The following is a 6000-nucleotide window of genomic DNA, read 5'->3' on the forward strand; positions in this document are numbered from 1 at the left end:
CTGTTTATTCATGAAATGATGAACTCCTTGAGGCCTTCTTGGCACCATATGCCTTTTGTTAGTTTTCATAAGCCTGATATGGTTATTAATTTCTCAAAAGAGGCATGTAGAACTCTGAGTTGAGTGCGATATGTTCCATGTATGATTCGGAGGACCTAAGGGACCATAGAACTTTGGTAGACAAAATGGAAATGTGTCTAGCATGGATGGAAAATTCTTTGGGTTTTGTTTCATATCTCTGTCATCAAGGACCTAGAGATGGTATCCTTGTTGTAAGCTCAGGAGGGATAACACAAGTGTGTGCTTCACACAACTTCAATAGCAATGGTTGAACATTGTCGTAAGTATAATCAATTGAGAACCACTGTAGCCAAGCCATGGTTGATCCATTTTTGAATAGTGCAGAGCTTGAGGAAAACCTTATCTCATATCCTCAACCTCAAAACCCTATCCATGATCTTGGATGAATATATTGGGCCATGTGAGGATTAGGTTGAAAGCTAAGTTTCTAGTCATACGAATGCAACACATAACTGAGCATAAGGCCGGCGTGATGAAGGGATGAAATTTACTATGAGAAATCAATGGTTGAGAAGGAACTTGGGATGACATAAGCTTGGAGGTTACATCTCGAAAGTCCACAAAAGGTCGTGCAAGGGAAAGGTCAGGCTAACAAGGATCGAGATAACGTGGTAGGGCTTGGAGCATGGAGGAAGCTAGGTGATGTGGATGTCATGCATTAGATGGCAGAAGAGAAAACTCACATGTAGAAATGCTTATTGAAGCATAGAAAGAGGAAGGTGGGACCTATTGAGATGGGGAACATTATGGCCCTTGATGAGAATATGTCTATCACAGAGTCTATCTCCCAGAGGTGGCAATGTGTAGTGTTTGTGGGAGAGCCAAGATGACTTGGCGTCAGGTTTCCGTGGTTGGAGAAAATCCACCATAGAGGACAAGCGGGAGCATTGTAGGTGGAGAGTTTTGGACCCGCTGGGACACGTAATTACGAAGGTTGAACCCCATTTGTTTAGCTACAGAGTGAGTTTAAAAAGGGCGCGGGCTAACATTAGCCTAGGCTGTGGTGGCGAACATGTGAGCCTGAAAGGTTATTCATTGATGCAAGGGGTGGACCCACAAACAAGTCAGCTTGGAAGGCCTACCCCAAAGAAAATGTAAACTGTGCAAGTGAGGAAAGGTCTGGGTAACGGGCCCAGGTAATGGAAGGTGGTAATATATATATATATATATATATATATATATATATATATATATATATATATATATATATATATATATATATATACGTATACATATATGTGTGTGTGTGTGTGTGGTTGGAGTGCATAGGAAAAGATTTTATGAATAACGAATATAAGTGGGAATCGTGAAGAACAATGCAATGAATAGGTTGGAAGCCAATATACTATTTCCAAGTGGTCCCGACAACATGGCTATGGTAACCACGTGGAAAATTTGATGATGTGGGACTCTCTAATTCCCCAAAACTTCAAAGGCTCATATCTCTTGATCCGAAGGTCGGATTGAGGTAAAATCTTATGTCGTTAGAATTGTCTTAATGAGATAGATGCAACAATGATGTTTGTTGGGGCTTTAAGCTAGTTAAGAAGATCAAAATTTTTGTAACAAATTTCCATAAAGGAACTTTGGATATTGGGTCAGCATAATGACATGCCTCCTACTAACCTTAGTTTTCATTAGAGATAGTAGGGGGTATGTTACACTACCCTTCCTTAACTTCTTGTCATTTACCAAGTTGGCTTAATGAAGGAACCCCAACTCTACAAAACAACTTCTATCCATTTTCTAAAGTAGGATTTTTATACGAGTAATACCTCCATAGAGGTAACTAATTTCTTCTTCAATGAAGGATTTATGTTTACAATAATATTTCTTTATAGTTCTTGGGTTACTATTTTACTAGCTGTGAATTTATTACTTTCATCGTTGTGTTTGTAGATACATTTAGAAGTCATTAACATCATTATGGTCATGTTATTACAATACGGTTCGTCAGCCATGAAATAACCTATGAGGGATTTATTTTTGGTGAGCTCATTTTCCAGCTGCAAGATAATGCAGACTCTATTAACTCCATTCAGAGAGGTAAATTCTTGTGTTTCCTTTTTATAAGAAATGTCATTACATTCATTTTTACAAAATGATGTATCTAGGTTTTAGCCCTCATGGTTTTTAACGTAGATTATTTATATTTCCTATGGTGGCTATCATATCCGACTGTAAATTTTATTCTCCAGAGGGTTTCCCTTATTTTTCTCCATTCCTTTAGTTATTTGTGTATATATTTTTTGAGTTATCACAATTAACTCTAACTCTTTTCTTACAGATACATAGGGTATTTCATTTATGAGACTAATTTTTTATTTTGGCTTTTACCCCATCCTGCAACGAGTATTTCTTTAAGCAAGAGCTCAGTTATCTGAAGATAAAATCCAAGCATGTACTAGTATTTTAAGTTAAATATAATTTTAAGTTAGTTCTGTCTGAGTATTGGGGACTTCTCTGTCTCATCAGAGTTATTTGGTTAAATTCCAGAACCTAGAACAATTCCAATCTTACACAGGTTATATAAATAACCTTTAACTCCTTTGCTTCTATGAAACGTTTTTAAATTTTAATTAATCAAAGTTATGATGGGATTCCATCCTTGAAACCATATTCCATACCGGAGTTACAACTAAAATTGCAATGGGCCTTGTTGAAAGCCTACTTCCAAGGTCAGAAAATCATTATATAGGCTAGGTCATTAAATTATTTTATCTAACATTGTATTCTAGGTTTTCAATCAAATCTCCAAAAAGTTTTTCCCCTTTCTTGAGGATCGCTATATTTGAGATATTGCTACTCTATATATATGTTCATTTAGTCACAGGACCAAATATCTACAGAGTTCTAAAAACTCTACCGAGATTTGCTTACTTGTTAATAGAGAATTTCTACAATATATCTTTCTTTTCTATAACCAATAACCCAAGATTATAATTCTTGAAAACCTTCTAATATAAGCCTATTTGTTTAACGGGGCTTTGGTAGAGCACTTCTACATATGAAAATCCTCCTCCAGGTCTGCTTCTTTTTGTATTATAATTCCTTTTTATGCTCTCTTCTAGCTTATCTATACATATATAAAAGTTGATGTTCTAGTTCTCTTTTGAAAGTATTCACATACTAAAGATAAATTTTGACACCTTTTCCTTTAAGACCAAGATTTGGGGTCTTCTTACTACTTATGGAGAATTTTTTTAGGATTATATATATAGGTGTAAATGTGTCATATCCCTCACGTAACTCATGGTAAAATAAATAAAAGAAAATTACAAATCAGTTATGAGGAGTTAATAGGTAGTTTCGGAACTGGTTCTTAGTATCCGGAACTGATTCTTGGTATGGAGAACCGATTCTCGGTATGGAAAACGGAACGAGAAGCGTGGCCGCAAGGGAGAATATGAAGGGGAGACAATCTCTGAACTTTGGTGTTGAGCAAGAACCAGAGTTTAAGAGACCAAACATCGAGTTTCTGTGCGGTGTATCATTATTTTTTTTTATCATTGAGAGATTAGAATCCGCGATGGAGATTTCGCGCATCGTGATAAGCTTAGTGGTGGGATTCCTGGGGCTGCTTGCGGCTGTGTTGGGCGTCGTTGCAGAGGTCAAGCGTGACAAGGGAATACAGGTTAGCAGAGTTGGGTTTGTTACCCTTGTGTGCCATGCCGATTTCTGCAACATGGACGCATCCTGGAGGTTGCTTTCCTCTACTAACATCCTCGGAAACGCGGCGAGCACCTCCTTGAGGTTCGATGAGACTTTGGTTGAGGTTTTTCCGGCTTCATCCTTCCACGGGCCACCTGAGGTTTTACCGGATGGGTGAAAATCAAGATCAAGAAGAGACCTGCATGGTTCTTCCTCTGCAAAACCGGTAAGTGCTCATGCGCCTTTGACTTTGAAATGAACCGCTGGTACAAGATTTCCAGCCCTTCAATCCCTCGGATGTCTATTATTACTGCCGCAGGCAGCGTTTTATGTTTGGGAAATCTCGTTACAGAGTGCATACTTCAGGTATGTGCTCTATGCATGTTATCTGCATGTTAGCAAAACTAAGATAAACTGTTACAAAATGACTGCTCACGCATGTTTAAAATGAATGCCTAATCCACGGTATCATTTCTTATTGATTTTGCCGAGGACTGGATTGTTTTATTATATATTCTACCCACATTTTACAGTGGTCCAAGTCAAAACTAGAATCACAAAGGTTGATGTTTACGTGAAGGCTAATTCAATAATCCAGCCAAAGGAAATGTAAACAAACCATTACAAAGCACATGTTTACGGGATTTTTAGTTGCTAGTATTGAATGGTTTGGGTTAAGGATTATTTTTGAACTAAAGAATACGCAGATGACAGAAGTAATGAGAGAAGTGATGAAATGAAGACTTTATGTATGAGTAGGAACGACTTCTTGATTTTGGCGCATAAGAGGCTAGATTCACCTTTTTATGGTTTCTTGATGTTTATCCATAAATATAGGGTATCTTTAATAGTTTCTTGAAAAATAACTATGTGAAAGAACGCATGTGCCAAGGCGCAGAAACAATAGTTTATTACCTGTATTTAAACATAACTAATGGGTTATATGTTTCAAAGGGAAGCATGGACTTGTAAAACTAATGGTTAGATCTCTTAGAGAGAAATATGCATTAGTGTGAATAAGCTTTGTGACAAGTAGAACAAGAATTTACTTGATAGATGTACTGGTTAGCTAGTATGTCATGCTGGCTCATGCACATGAGTAGATATTAAAAGATCTCTTTAGATGTTGATTATTGTTGGAATAATATTGTAACTAATCTTGTTTCCAAGATTGTTATTATGACATGCTGGCTCATGCACATGAGTAGATATTAAAAGATCTCTTTAGATGTTGATTATTGTTGGAATAATATTGTAATTAATCTTGTTGCTCTCTTTAGATGTTGATTATTGTTGGAATAATATTGTAACTAATCTTGTTGCCAAGATTGTTATTATGACATGCTTGCTCATGCACATGAGTAGATATTAAAAGATCTCTTTAGATGTTGATTATTGATGGAATAATATTGTAACTAATCTTGTTGCCAAGATTGTTATTATGACATGCTTGCTCATGCACATGGGTAGATATTAAAAGATCTCTTTAGAGGTTGATTATTGTTTGAATAATATTGTAACTAATCTTGTTGCCAAGCTTGTTGACAACTACATTGACAGGAAACGATGGCAGATGATGGTGCCAAAGGAAAGTGATGTTTAACATTATGGCAGGAAAAGGATTATTGGTTCATGCGGATGAGTTCGAGTTGCAGGAACATACATTGTTAGAACAATCATGCCACAAGGATTATTGTATGTGGCGGTATGTAAGTGAAAGATTTACATGGAAATTGTATTAGCTTTTAGCTAGTTATGTGATAACTTAACGATAACTTATTGTAATGATTTTATAACAATGGTTAAGGGATGGAATCCCTTATAAGCCATTGAGTGAGGGGTGAAATCCCTCACGAGCGTTTAATAATAAGATTAAACGTTTGCTAGTTTTCACCCTACGGGGTTTCCAGGGTATATCAGTGTTCCATGGTGTGATTGATGTGATTGCCTTTTGTGTCAGTAGGATGACGTTGAATCCTTGATGTTGATGGTTCTTTATTTGATGGCATGATCATAATTTCCAAGTATGAGATTAGTTAATATGGTTATGGAAATCATGAAATAGATGCAAGGATTCATGAGATAGTTTATATTATTACACTACCACAGTGGTGGTTAATGGCTATGTAACTTACTGTCTTTGATGGCAATTTACTTGATGCACTAATGAATATTATATTTAATGGTTAACGATGAATTGTGGAGCTATGAATTGGTTAATTACTTGTGGTAATTTGTATAAAAATTTCTAACTCCCTACTTTTACAT

Source organism: Pinus tabuliformis, chromosome 6 (assembly GCF_031772625.1).
Source record: "Pinus tabuliformis cultivar Carrire ecotype Pingquan chromosome 6, CPIR1, whole genome shotgun sequence".
NCBI lineage: Eukaryota > Viridiplantae > Streptophyta > Pinopsida > Pinales > Pinaceae > Pinus > Pinus tabuliformis.